General features: G+C 35.9%; 1 protein-coding gene across 1 annotated transcript in view; it reads right to left on the reverse strand.

Moving 5' to 3' along the window:
• Nucleotides 1–15,670, reverse strand: part of LOC108053621 (acetylcholine receptor subunit alpha-like) — a 209,900-nt gene that overhangs the window by 43,305 nt on the left and 150,925 nt on the right. The gene's annotated exons all lie outside the window — the stretch shown is intronic.

The raw sequence follows: 15,670 nt of genomic DNA on the forward strand, positions 1-15,670 counted from the left end.
TCTATATCCAATAGCTCCCATAGGAACAATCGGATATAACTTTCAAGAATGGAAGATATTTCGCGCAGTGTAAAAGCTATTAACATAAATCTTTCCAAATCTTATTTTTTATGCATACCTTGATCAGGGTAAAAGCGCTTGGCGATCGGACGTCTATATCCTATAGCTCCCATTGGAACAATAGTGTGAAATCGGTTAAAATTTAATGATTTTAAGGATATTTCGCACAGTATATAAACATTAATCTTTCCAAATCGTATTTTTTATTCATACCTTGATTGTCTATATCCTACAGCTCCCATAGGAACAGCAGGGTGAAATCGGTCCAAATTTGATGATTTTCTGAATTTTTCGCGTAGTGTGTAAGCTACTGACATAAATTTTTCCAAGTCTTATTTATTTACGCATATCTTGATTAGGGTAAAAGCGCTTGCCGATCGGACGTCTATTTCTTATAGCTTCCGTAGGAAAAATAGTTAAAGGCTGCGAAAGTATCCCTTTTTTTCTATTTTTATATGACATTTTTGCAGTATAAAAGCAATTGAAATTAAACGATGCAAATCTAGTTTATTTATGTATACCTTATTCCTTTCGCTACTTTTTCAGTTTTAGCAATTTCGGCAAAGTCTGCAAGGGTATTAAAACTTCGGCTTGCCGAAGTTAGCTTCCGTCCTCGTTGATATTCTAAAATTGATTAAATTTTTATTATAACATATTAATACCTTTTTGCTTTTTAAATTTAATCTGTTTCTTAGCACTGGTGGGGGAAAATAAGAGTCAATTATTCATGAACACCTTTAACATAAACTGCAAGTGTTACAAGTGTTACAGATTTTATTACTGGCCTAAGTTCTGAGTCTCTTACCACTGGTGGGGGAATAGTTGTCGAAGGACCAAAATGAAAGGGAAGAGTTACTGAATTGAATAAATCAACCTTTTCAGTTGATTTCTGTTTTAAAACTGAATTTTATTTTAAGTCCCTGCTTAGGAAACTAACATGAAATTCTTATTCTGTGGCCTTCGCAGAGGCCGCGTCTGCCTGAGCGGGAGGGTTTTCATTTGACCCCCGCACAGGAACTCTTGGTGCAGTGTGAGAAACATCTCAAGTTATTATTTTTGGTTAGGCTCAAGTGGCCTGCACTTACAGATTACAAGTGCCAACACCGCTTCCTTGTAGGGTTTAAAATTACAAATCATAGTTAATGGCTCTAGATCGATTTTCAACTGTCACGTGACATGCACAGAGTTCATAAAGTATTATACTTTATTTTTATTGGTGTTCGTCTGAACAGTAGCTTAAGATTATCTAAATGGAAAAAAGAAAACTTTTCCAATCAGAATAGATAAAACGAATTTTTATTGCAAAAAGATAGTTTGTTTAAAAGAAGGCGAAATTTTGATTTCAGAAGAATCTGCGCAGATTCTGAAATCACAAAAAATTTCGATCTCTTACAGAGATTAGTGGGGTATTGTGATCTTTGGTGGAAAGGTCCTATATGGTTAGCGGAAGCAAAGGAGTATTGGCCTCAACAGCAAATTTTAGAGGAAACTTCTACGATAAATACACTAATAAAAACCGAAAACGATGATCCGACTTACAATTTATTGGAGAAGTATTCCAGTTTTAAAAAATTAATACGTATAGCTGCTTACACAATAAGATTTATTAACATAAGAACAAAAAAAAAATCGTATCCATCCGTTTTGTCAATGAGCGAGTTAAAACTAGCAGAAAGGGTTGTTATAAAAAAAAAACAAAGACACCAGTTCAGTTTAGAAATACAGTGCCTAAGTATATACAAAGAAATTAAGACTAATAACAGGTTTTTGTCTTTAAATCCGTTCTTAGACACGGATGGAATCCTTCGAGTTGATGGAAAGTCACAAAACTCCGCCGTCGAATTTAATGTTAAACATCCAATAATATTAGAAAAATACCACATATCAGAGTTGATAATTAGAAATACTCATAAATAATCAATTCATGGAGGCATATACTTGATGCGTAATTATATCAAAAGAAAGTATTGAATTTGCGGGCTGCGTCAAGAGTGCAAGGTACAGACAAAAAACAGCTCAACAAATAATGGGCAGTCTGCCTCAATATAAAGTCACGATGACATACCCTTTCTTTAACTCTGGAATAGATTATGCAGGTCCTTATTACGTCAAATGCTCCAAAACTCGTGGGCAAAAGACCTACAAAGGATATATTGCTGCATTTGTTTGTATGGCTACCAAAGCCTTACATTTAGAAATGGTCAGAGATTTAACTTCTGATGCTTTTTTAGCAGCATTTAGAAGATTTATTGCTAGACGAGGTAAATGTGCCAACATATAAAATTTCATAAGTATCGGCCGACTGTATCCTATAGCAGCCATGTAACTGAACGTTAGGAAATGCCATAACGTTGGTGTTTTTAAAATTAAGAAGTTGGGATTTTTTATGGGTTATATTTTTGGACATCCGATCCTATTTTGGAGAATCGGGCTCCACCCGTTAGTTAGCTTTCCTTTCTTGTTTTTGGAATGCTTTTTTTTATTCGGACGTTGATGCACTATGATCAGCGCAAACAAGTGGCCCTTACGACACCAAGCAGTGCTTGTTACGCGCGAAGCCTAATAGTCGTAAAAACGAGATCGCGAGAAGTTAAAAAGGACAATGTAGAAGCGGACAGTCTAAGATTAGAAATACGTACGAGACTAATACTAATACTAATTTTGTGCTAAGTATGATAAAATTAATGCTTTTAGGCTTGGCAAAGAGTCGGTAGTAAAAATAATATGGTATAGTCTATTATAGTCGTTACACAGTACTCTAAACGGTTCATGCATATCAAAGTTAGATCTACAAATATTTAAAGTAAGAGGAACATAGTCCCTGGTATTCTATCAGGCACGGAGAAGCTAAGGCCCCGTAGAGCAAATAATAAATAGTTCTTTTGCACAGACTCTATCCGGTCTATACGTACATACACCATACTGAGGACTCCAAACTGCTAAACAGTACTCCAGGATTGGGCGGACTAGAGAAATGAACAGAGTCTTTGTAACATCGAATTCCTTTGACCACCTTTTAATAAATCCAAGTGTTCCCCTGACTTTATTCATCATAGAAGTAATATGGTCACAAAACTTAAGTTTTGGGTCAAGAAGGAAGCCAAGGTCATCAACATGCGTAGTTCTAGACAACGCGCAACCACCCAGCGTATACGTTGCATATTGTGGGTTTACCCGAAAAAATGTCTTTACTTTGCACTTAGCGCTATTTAAATCCAAAAGATTTTCACAACACCATGTTTGAAAAGCATTTAGGTCAGATTGTAAGTCTGAACTGCTAGAAATTTCGTTATATTGCAGGCATAACTTAACGTCAAGGTGGCTTCCTCGTGAGACGCCTGAAGTAACTCGGATCAAATCAGAGATCGAGTTTTTAAAGAGGACTCGTTGAGTCCTACCACTGAGATAACTAGAGATCCATGTTAGAAGATCACATGGAAACCCTAATAAGTCTAGCCTTAATACAAGAAGCGAGTGATTTACTAAATCAAAAGCTTTACTAAAATCAGTGTAAACTACGTCAGTCTGCATGTTCTTTCTAAAGCCATTTATTACCAAAAACGTTAGCTCCAAGAGGTTTGTCGTCGTAGATCTTCGCCATATAATCCATGTTGACATGGAGATATAATCGATCTACAAAGATGTTGCAAATGGGGTGTAATAGTGTTTTCGAAAAGCTTTGGGGTGGCGGATAATTTGGATATGCCTCTGTAATTACTTGTATTGCATTTATTTCCTTTCTTAAAAAGGGGAATGACAAATGACTCATTCCAAAATAAGTGGGAAATGAGATGTTTTTAAAGACAAGGTAAATAATTTGTACAGAGGTCTAAACAGAGTTTCAGCACAGTATTTAAGCACGCAGCCTGCAACTACGTCCGGACCCGGTGAATAGACTGGCTTAACTTTATGGAGATCAAAAAGAAGGGAGCTTTCGCTTAACCTCGGACAAAAAATCAAGTTCGACTTGGATATGGCATTTGAATAAGACGGATTTGGACGGGATGAAACAGAATATGTTGTCTGGAAAAACTGGGCAAATAGATCGGCAATTGCCTGTTCAGAATTTGCCGTAGAGTTTTCGAATGATAGCGATGCAGGGTAACAGGCTGATTTACGCTTAGTGTTAACAAAATTATAAAACTGTTTTGGATCTTGTGAAAATTGGACCCTACAACGAGTCAAATAGCTTTTATAACACCGGGCGTTAGGCACGGTAAAATTTGACCGAGCCCTTAGGTACCCAGAGAAGGCAGATTGTGAACCGCACATTTTGAATTTATTGAAAAGTCTGGACTTAATATTTTTTAGGTGTGACAACTCTTTATTAAACCATTACTTCTCAATGACGCAACTCTAAACTTACCAGTGATTAGCACACAAAAAGCAGCCGTATGCCTTTGCCGAAGCGTCTGCAAATCTATGAATTTGGAGACCCCTTTCCAATAAATCCGATATGTTGAAAGATTTAAATCTTATCCTATTCAAGGAACCATGCCCGTATGACGCCATTGATTCCCTATATCGGCGCAACTCCTCTAGAAGTTTTTGAGGTTATATAAGTCGCGGTTAGAAGGAAAAAATGGTAAAAATTACAATTAGCAAAGAATATTTAAATCTTTATAAGAGCTAATGTTGTTTTATCAACTTGGTCACCGATTATGAAAGCTATTGGCCAACAAATGTAATGGATGTCCATTTAGCTTATGACCGACCTGCTTAGTTTAAAATTTCTACCAATTCTCTACACAGAACTTTAAGCCCCTTGTTTAATCTCCAGCTGGCAGGTCGTCTACATAAAAGTTGCTGGGCAGAGCTTCGACACCACAGGGATAAAAATGGGCGTTAAGATCATATAGGTATTGAAAACACCTTGGAATGCTTGTACAGGCTTAGTAAAATTTGGCTCCAAACATTAATCTGACACTTACGCTGACCCTCACCGATCTAGAAATCACGATACATTTTTGTAATAACTGGGGATATTGCATAGGTATGAATACGAAAGTGTAAGAGTATTGAAATGACGCATGGTTAAATTGTTGGGCCAACAATTAGAAAATATTTTTAAGACTGCTGTACGAGTAAATATGTTGTTGAGCTTTGCGGTCTTAGTACACACTTTTGTGGATTATGGAGGTATCGTTTACTCGGAATAGTGAAACTCGGACAAATATATTTCTTTGGCAGTTTTAAACGAAGTGCGTAGGGTAATCTTGTAATCCCTAAAGATTATAAAATGAAAGACCGATTTTTAAGGGGATACGGCCACAGCCCAAACCGTAAGAGCAAGAGCAGCCAAATTTTTTCACAGTATTCCATTGGGGGCGTGGGCGACCACTAAGATCCGATATGTCCCCCCAGTGGCCCCAAACAGCTCCAACATCCATTATTCTGAGCAAAAAAAAGTTGATGTATTTAAGCTTAACTTCTAAAGTGGTTGGAATTTCGATATTTGGTTTTTTCCGAATTTTAGGTTTTGAAAAGGCCTAATTAGAAATCTAAAAGAAATTTCGATATCCCCCATAATTTGGGGGCTACATTTAAAATTAACTTTTCGATTTAAAAAATCTAAACCGCTGCTCCGATCAAGATGATTTTTCGCTCAATAGTTATTCTATGGCCCAAATGCTTAAGTTTAATTTTTCAAGTTTTTAACATTTTTTTAATTATTTTTAACGAATTTATTTAGATTTTCTAAGTTATTGCGTTGCATTTTGCGGGAGCCTGTCGAGAGAGCGAAACCCAGAGAGCGGATGCCAAGAGAGCGACGGCCGAGAGAGCAACAGCCAAGAAAACTGATGATGGGGAGGGGTAGTGCTGCAGGGAAAGGGGAGGGGAAAGAGGCAATTTAAGTTAAATTTGTTTAGGATTTTAAAAACTTAAACTGCTGCTCCGATCAATATGATTTTCGATCAATAGTCAGTCCTGTGGATCAAATGCTTAGGTTTTATTTTTCATTTTGTAGCAGAAGTTATAGCCTTATTTAATTTCCACCATGGAAGAAAATAGAAAATTACTAAAAATTCTGTAAGCAAAGGCAAAATGTTTCCAAGTTAAATATTAATCTTAAGATTCGAACTTTTGACCAAATACGTATGTACATATGTATATTTGGATATGTTTTGATTTGCTTATATGTACAATACATGTACATACATACAATGTGTGTGTATGTTTCTATTCGGAAGTAGATAATGTGCTTAAATACAAATAAAATGATTTATTATACCCGTTTATCGATCAAATGTGGAATCTGAAAGTAATACGTTACTTTGCTGTTTTTGTATTGGATGCCAATCTTTTACTGTGTGTACAAAGGCTTTCGTTTCATTCAAAACAAGAAATTTGAAAACAACAAATTCCTATTTACAAACAAGTATACATATTTGTGCGCAAATTAAAATTGCATTGATAACATTGTAACTGATAAAAAGTATACAAGCTCACGACTTTTACTTGGATCACTTTCATTTATTATAAAGCTCTGCCAGTATCCTTCTGATTCTCTCTCTTGAAGGATCTTCCACAAAGGTTGTTTACACAAAGGTTTTCAAAAAACGCGCAAATAAGAAATAAGAAAGTCCTGACAACCCAATTTCCTAACTCCAAACTAATATTAAGCGAACGAGCAAAAAGTCGTATACAATACAATTTTACAAAGAGTTGGGGCTGAGATGGGTGAAATATTTTTTTGGATGCACCTGGAGAGACAGGTAAAACCTTCTTGACAAACTTATTGTTGGCAAAAGTTCGAAGTTCAAGCTGTAGCATCTTCCGGTATAGCTGCTACCCTGCTCAATGGAGGTCGACCTGCTCATTCTACATTTAAACTTCCTTTGGATTTAGTTAATTTAGAAACACCTCATTGCTCTATTTCAAAGCAATGTAATATGGCTGCGGTGTTTAAAGATTGTAAGTTAATTGTTTGGGATGAGTGCACAATGTCACATAAAGGTGGGCTTGAAGCCATAAATAGAACCCTGCAAGATATTAATGAGAATACTATGTTGATGGGAGGTATCAAAGTTAGATCTACAAATATTTAAAGTAAGAGGAACATAGTCCCTGGTATTCTATCAGGCACGGAGAAGCTAAGGCCCCGTAGAGCAAATAATAAATAGTTCTTTTGCACAGACTCTATCCGGTCTATACGTACATACACCATACTGAGGACTCCAAACTGCTAAACAGTACTCCAGGATTGGGCGGACTAGAGAAATGAACAGAGTCTTTGTAACATAAGGATCATCGAATTCCTTTGACCACCTTTTAATAAATCCAAGTGTTCCCCTGACTTTATTCATCATAGAAGTAATATGGTCACAAAACTTAAGTTTTGGGTCAAGAAGGAAGCCAAGGTCATCAACATGCGTAGTTCTAGACAACGCGCAACCACCCAGCGTATACGTTGCATATTGTGGGTTTACCCGAAAAAATGTCTTTACTTTGCACTTAGCGCTATTTAAATCCAAAAGATTTTCACAACACCATGTTTGAAAAGCATTTAGGTCAGATTGTAAGTCTGAACTGCTAGAAATTTCGTTATATTGCAGGCATAACTTAACGTCAAGGTGGCTTCCTCGTGAGACGCCTGAAGTAACTCGGATCAAATCAGAGATCGAGTTTTTAAAGAGGACTCGTTGAGTCCTACCACTGAGATAACTAGAGATCCATGTTAGAAGATCACATGGAAACCCTAATAAGTCTAGCCTTAATACAAGAAGCGAGTGATTTACTAAATCAAAAGCTTTACTAAAATCAGTGTAAACTACGTCAGTCTGCATGTTCTTTCTAAAGCCATTTATTACCAAAAACGTTAGCTCCAAGAGGTTTGTCGTCGTAGATCTTCGCCATATAATCCATGTTGACATGGAGATATAATCGATCTACAAAGATGTTGCAAATGGGGTGTAATAGTGTTTTCGAAAAGCTTTGGGGTGGCGGATAATTTGGATATGCCTCTGTAATTACTTGTATTGCATTTATTTCCTTTCTTAAAAGGGGAATGACAAATGACTCATTCCAAAATAAGTGGGAAATGAGATGTTTTTAAAGACAAGGTAAATAATTTGTACAGAGGTCTAAACAGAGTTTCAGCACAGTATTTAAGCACGCAGCCTGCAACTACGTCCGGACCCGGTGAATAGACTGGCTTAACTTTATGGAGATCCAAAAGAAGGGAGCTTTCGCTTAACCTCGGACAAAAAATCAAGTTCGACTTGGATATGGCATTTGAATAAGACGGATTTGGACGGGATGAAACAGAATATGTTGTCTGGAAAAACTGGGCAAATAGATCGGCAATTGCCTGTTCAGAATTTGCCGTAGAGTTTTCAAATGATAGCGATGCAGGGTAACAGGCTGATTTACGCTTAGTGTTAACAAAATTATAAAACTGTTTTGGATCTTGTGAAAATTGGACCCTACAACGAGTCAGATAGCTTTTATAACACCGGGCGTTAGGCACGGTAAAATTTGACCGAGCCCTTAGGTATCGAGAGAAGGCAGATTGTGAACCGCACATTTTAAATTTATTGAAAAGTCTGGACTTAATATTTTTTAGGTGTGACAACTCTTTATTAAACCATTACTTCTCAATGACGCAACTCTAAACTTACCAGTGATTAGCACACAAAAAGCAGCCGTATGCCTTTGCCGAAGCGTCTGCAAATCTATGAATTTGGAGACCCCTTTCCAATAAATCCGATATGTTGAAAGATTTAAATCTTATCCTATTCAAGGAACCATGCCCGTATGACGCCATTGATTCCCTATATCGGCGCAACTCCTCTAGAAGTTTTTGAGGTTATATAAGTCGCGGTTAGAAGGAAAAAATGGTAAAAATTACAATTAGCAAAGAATATTTAAATCTTTATAAGAGCTAATGTTGTTTTATCAACTTGGTCACCGATTATGAAAGCTATTGGCCAACAAATGTAATGGATGTCCATTTAGCTTATGACCGACCTGCTAAGTTTAAAATTTCTACCAATTCTCTACACAGAACTTTAAGCCCCTTGTTTAATCTCCAGCTGGCAGGTCGTCTACATAAAAGTTGCTGGGCAGAGCTTCGACACCACAGGGATAAAAATGGGCGTTAAGATCATATAGGTATTGAAAACACCTTGGTATGCTTGTACAGGCTTAGTAAAATTTGGCTCCAAACATTAATCTGACACTTACGCTGACCCTCACCGATCTCGAAACCACGATACATTTTTGTAATAACTGGGGATATTGCATAGGTATGAAGACGAAAGTGTAAGAGTATTGAAATGACGCATGGTTAAATTGTTGGGCCAACAATTAGAAAATATTTTTAAGACTGCTGTACGAGTAAATATGTTGTTGAGCTTTGCGGTCTTAGTACACACTTTTGTGGATTATGGAGGTATCGTTTACTCGGAATAGTGAAACTCGGACAAATATATTTCTTTGGCAGTTTTAAACGAAGTGCGTAGGGTAATCTTGTAATCCCTAAAGATTATAAAATGAAAGACCGATTTTTAAGGGGATACGGCCACAGCCCAAACCGTAAGAGCAAGAGCAGCCAAATTTTTTCACAGTATTCCATTGGGGGCGTGGGCGACCACTAAGATCCGATATGTCCCCCCAGTGGCCCCAAACAGCTCCAACATCCATTATTCTGAGCAAAAAAAGTTGATGTATTTAAGCTTAACTTCTAAAGTGGTTGGAATTTCGATATTTGGTTTTTTCCGAATTTTAGGTTTTGAAAAGGCCTAATTAGAAATCTAAAAGAAATTTCGATATCCCCCATAATTTGGGGGCTACATTTAAAATTAACTTTTCGATTTAAAAAATCTAAACCGCTGCTCCGATCAAGATGATTTTTCGCTCAATAGTTATTCTATGGCCCAAATGCTTAAGTTTAATTTTTCAAGTTTTTAACATTTTTTTAATTATTTTTAACGAATTTATTTAGATTTTCTAAGTTATTGCGTTGCATTTATTGTTGCATTTTGCGGGAGCCTGTCGAGAGAGCGAAACCCAGAGAGCGGATGCCAAGAGAGCGACGGCCGAGAGAGCAACAGCCAAGAAAACTGATGATGGGGAGGGGTAGTGCTGCAGGGAAAGGGGAGGGGAAAGAGGCAATTTAAGTTAAATTTGTTTAGGATTTTAAAAACTTAAACTGCTGCTCCGATCAATATGATTTTCGATCAATAGTCAGTCCTGTGGATCAAATGCTTAGGTTTTTTTTTTCATTTTGTAGCAGAAGTTATAGCCTTATTTAATTTCCACCATGGAAGAAAATAGAAAATTACTAAAAATTCTGTAAGCAAAGGCAAAATGTTTCCAAGTTAAATATTAATCTTAAGATTCGAACTTTTGACCAAATACGTATGTACATATGTATATTTGGATATGTTTTGATTTGCTTATATGTACAATACATGTACATACATACAATGTGTGTGTATGTTTCTATTCGGAAGTAGATAATGTGCTTAAATACAAATAAAATGATTTATTATACCCGTTTATCGATCAAATGTGGAATCTGAAAGTAATACGTTACTTTGCTGTTTTTGTATTGGATGCCAATCTTTTACTGTGTGTACAAAGGCTTTCGTTTCATTCAAAACAAGAAATTTGAAAACAACAAATTCCTATTTACAAACAAGTATACATATTTGTGCGCAAATTAAAATTGCATTGATAACATTGTAACTGATAAAAAGTATACAAGCTCACGACTTTTACTTGGATCACTTTCATTTATTATAAAGCTCTGCCAGTATCCTTCTGATTCTCTCTCTTGAAGGATCTTCCACAAAGGTTGTTTACACAAAGGTTTTCAAAAAACGCGCAAATAAGAAATAAGAAAGTCCTGACAACCCAATTTCCTAACTCCAAACTAATATTAAGCGAACGAGCAAAAAGTCGTATACAATACAATTTTACAAAGAGTTGGGGCTGAGATGGGTGAAATATTTTTTTTGGATGCACCTGGAGAGACAGGTAAAACCTTCTTGACAAACTTATTGTTGGCAAAAGTTCGAAGTTCAAGCTGTAGCATCTTCCGGTATAGCTGCTACCCTGCTCAATGGAGGTCGACCTGCTCATTCTACATTTAAACTTCCTTTGGATTTAGTTAATTTAGAAACACCTCATTGCTCTATTTCAAAGCAATGTAATATGGCTGCGGTGTTTAAAGATTGTAAGTTAATTGTTTGGGATGAGTGCACAATGTCACATAAAGGTGGGCTTGAAGCCATAAATAGAACCCTGCAAGATATTAATGAGAATACTATGTTGATGGGTGGTATTACAGTCCTGCTAGCTGGAAACTTTCGCCAAACCCTTCCTGTTGTGCCAAGAGGTACAAGAGCTGACGAAATAAAGGCCTGTTTAAAATCTTCATTTTTATGGCCACAGATAAAAAAACTAGCGCTCACAAAAAATATTCGAGTGCACTTAAAAGGAGACAGTTCTGCAGGAATTTTTGCCGAAACTCTTTTAAAAATTGGGAATGGCGTCCATCCAACAGTTCATGGAAAAATAATTATAACATCACCCTTAGGAAATGTAGTCAAAAACGTTTAAGACCTTACATCCAAAATATTTCCTGACATTTCCAACATATCATGTAAAAGCTTAGATTGGCTATCTGAGCGCGCCATTTTGACAACGAAAAATGAAAGAGCAACCACTATTAATAATTTATTGCTAAACTCATTTGATGGTTTAGAAGTCTCCTATAAATCGGTCGACTCTGTTCCTGATGCTGATAATGCTGTTCATTACCCTGTTGAATTTTTAAATTCCTTGAATCCTCCAGGAATTCCTCAGCATAATCTGTCTCTTAGGATTGGAGCACCCGTAATGTTACTGCGAAATTTAAGTCCCCCAAAGTTATGCAATGGGACACGATTGCAGATAAAAGGTCTTCATAAGAATGTAATCGAAGCTACAGTATTTACGGGGTGCGCGAAGGGGGAAACAGTGTTTATACCCATCCAGTCTGCCGTTTCAGTTTAAAAGGCTACAATTCCCTCTAAAAGTTTGCTTTGCAATAATTATAAATTAATCGCAGGGCAGACTTTGAAGCTGGCTGGACTAGATCTTAGAGAAGATTGCGTCTCTCATGGACAATTTTATGTCGCATGCTCTAGAGTTAGCTCTGCCAGTAGCCTTATTATTCTCGCTCCTGAAGGATCTTCTAAAAATGTTGTTTACACAGAGGTTATAAAGTAATCATATTAATTAACATTATTAAACCTAGAAAGTTTCAGTGGAATAGGTCTAATTGGAGATACCACATTAAAAACAAGAAAGGAAAGCTAACTTCGGGCGGAGCCGAAGTTGAAATACCCTTGCAGAATATTCTGCAAATTATATTCTCCAAAATTATTCATATGATGCATTCTTAATACTCATAAAAAATCCGAACTTCCTAGCTTTAAAAACACCAAAGTTATGGCATTTCCAATCGTTTAGTTATATGCCAGCTATAGAATATAGTTGGCCGATCCTTATGAAATTTGATATGTGGTATTGATTGGGCAAAAATAAAACCCATAGAAAATCCCAACTTCCTAAGTTAACAAACACCCAAGTTATGGCATTTCCTATCAATCAGTTATATAGCAGCTATATTATATAGTCGCCCGATCCTTATGAAATTTGGTACGTCGGATTGATTGGCCAAATATAAAACGCATAAACCCAACTTCCTAACTTAACAAACAGCAGAGTTATGGCATTTCCGATCAATCAGTTATATGGCAGCTATAGGATATAGTCGGCCGATCCCGGCCGTTCCGACTTATATACTGCGTGCAAAGGAAAGAAGGGTGTGTGCAAAGTTTCAATTCGATATCTTTAAAACTGAGAGACTAGTTCGCGTAGAAACAAACAGACGGACAGGCAGACGGACAGACAGACGGACATGGCTATATCAACTCAGAAGGTGATCCTGATCAAGAATATATATACTTTATAGGGTCGGAGATGTCCCCTTCACTGGGAAAGTCTTGACAACCGTACTCAAAACTAATTTTAAGCGAACGAAGTCGCGCCGGGTACAGCTAGTATTTCTTATAAAGCTATTATTCAGTGGTATGTCTAGCTGCTGAATTTCCTCCAGCTCCGCGAACTTGTGCACTTCTCGGGGGACCATTGTAAAATAACAACTATATTGTGTGAATATTAAGGGATTTTTATGGATCTGATACCCAAATGCAGTATTTCAGACAGTGTATTACCAAAGACCAATATAATCTCTAAGATGCGTAACGCAATACGATTTTTTTCACACGAATTTTTTGTGCTGGCTTTTCAACTGGCTTTTCGCTCTCTTGCCCAAAAGCCAGCGAGAGCGCTCTAGAGCCAGCCGCTCCCTTTCACGCATACTGCGAAAGCCGGCGACTGCATGTGTGCACATGTATTCACAAACATTTCTTCGCTGCAGCGCGCTGTCGAAATACACTCTTTATTTTAAATTCTAACATAATAAAAAATACTTATTTTGTATTTCCTTTATATGATAATTATTCGAATGTAGTATATTTTTTAGTAATGACCAAATACATCTACTTATATAAATTTACATAATGTAATTCATACATGACTTCACATTGGAATAATGGTCATTAGGAGCCTCAGAAATTTTGCGATTGAACAGGATGAATATTTTTATATTTATTGTATTTTAAATATATGGATTTAAAAATATGTGGTATTTTTATGTTATACGTATTGTAATAACATTATATAAAATTATTATCATAATATAAATTAAATTTATATAAATATTTGTATATTAACTATTTTAATTATTTAGAAAATCCAAAGGGGAAACAAAAAAGGTTTGCGCGCTTTTCTTTCCAAAAAAGCTTTAAGTCAAATTTAAAAGGCACAAAATCATTAAACCAAATTTTATTTTCATACGATATACTAAAAATTTATAACTTATAAAATATGTACTTGTATTATATTTAAATATACTCCTAAGGTATCAAATAATATATTTGGTAATATATTTGAATTAAAATTAAATTTAATATTTCCATTTTAAAGTTAATAAAAAACAGCCATGGATAATATCCTTTATCCTTTAAATATATTCAATTTAAATAAACTTCGCTTGGTTTTTGTTTAACAATAATATTCAAATATATTAAACGTTATTGAAATATTTTTAAATTTAATCATGCAGTTTTATATGTTTTGTACTAAAAGTTATTTTTTTAGCTTGAATTTAAATATGTAAAACGAAAATATAAATTAAATATGCAGATATTCGTTTTTAAGGTATATAAAAAAGTTTTAAATCAAGCTTCATTGCCACATGTACATAAATGCAATTTAAATAAACATCCTGTTCAATCATACTAGAAGTTCTTTTGACACACAATTAGTTTTTTAGTCCAGAAATGATTTCTGTCCGAAAATTGTCCTCTCGATCAATTACGCACACATACGCACTCTTTTATTTGTGCTATTCTATTTTTAGATTTTTACGCTCTCAACTTTGTGCGAGCGGAGAGAGCGGAATTATATTAATTTATGTTAACAAGGCACTATGGGGTTTTTGACCACTTTATGTGGCATTTAGGCATTTTTTATAAGTGCTCTAATTAAAAAAAAACAAGAAAGGAAAGCTAACTTCGGGCGGAGCCGAAGTTGATATACCCTTGCAGAATACTCTGTAAATTATATTCTTCAAAATTATTCATATGATGCATTCTTAATACTCATAAAAAATCCCAACTTCCTACCTTTAAAAACACCAAAGTTATAGCATTTCCAATCGTTCAGTTATATGGCAGCTATAAGATATAGTCGGCCGATCCTTATGAACTTTGGTAGGTCGGATTGATTGGCCAAAAATAAAACCCATAGAAAATCCCAACTTCCTAACTTAACAAACACCAAAGTTATGGCATTTCAGATCAATCAGTTATATGGCGGCTATAGGATATAGTCGGCCGATCCTTATGAAATTTGGTGGGTCGGATTGATTGGCCAAATATAAAACCGATAGAAAATCCCAACTTCCTAACTTTACAAACACCAAAGTTATGGCATTTCCGATCAATCAGTTATATGGCAGCTATAAGATATAGTCGGCCGATCCTTATGAACTTTGGTAGGTCGGATTGATTGGCCAAAAATAAAACCCATAGAAAATCCCAACTTCCTAACTTAACAAACACCAAAGTTATGGCATTTCAGATCAATCAGTTATATGGCGGCTATAGGATATAGTCGGCCGATCCTTATGAAATTTGGTGGGTCGGATTGATTGGCCAAATATAAAACCGATAGAAAATCCCAACTTCCTAACTTTACAAACACCAAAGTTATGGCATTTCCGATCAATCAGTTATATGGCAGCTATAAGATATAGTCGGCCGGTCCTTATGAAATTTGGTAGGTCGGATTGATTGGCCAAATATAAAACCCATAGAAAATTCCAACTTCCTAACTTTACAAACACCAAAGTTAAGGCATTTCCGATCAATCAGTTATATGGCAGCTATAGGATATAGCCGGCCGATCCCGGCCGTTCCGACATATATACTGCGTGCAAAGGAAAGAAGGCTGTGTGCAAAGTTTCAACTCGATAGCTTTAAAACTGAGA

Source organism: Drosophila rhopaloa, unplaced genomic scaffold (assembly GCF_018152115.1).
Source record: "Drosophila rhopaloa isolate 14029-0021.01 unplaced genomic scaffold, ASM1815211v1 contig_218, whole genome shotgun sequence".
Lineage (NCBI taxonomy): Eukaryota > Metazoa > Arthropoda > Insecta > Diptera > Drosophilidae > Drosophila > Drosophila rhopaloa.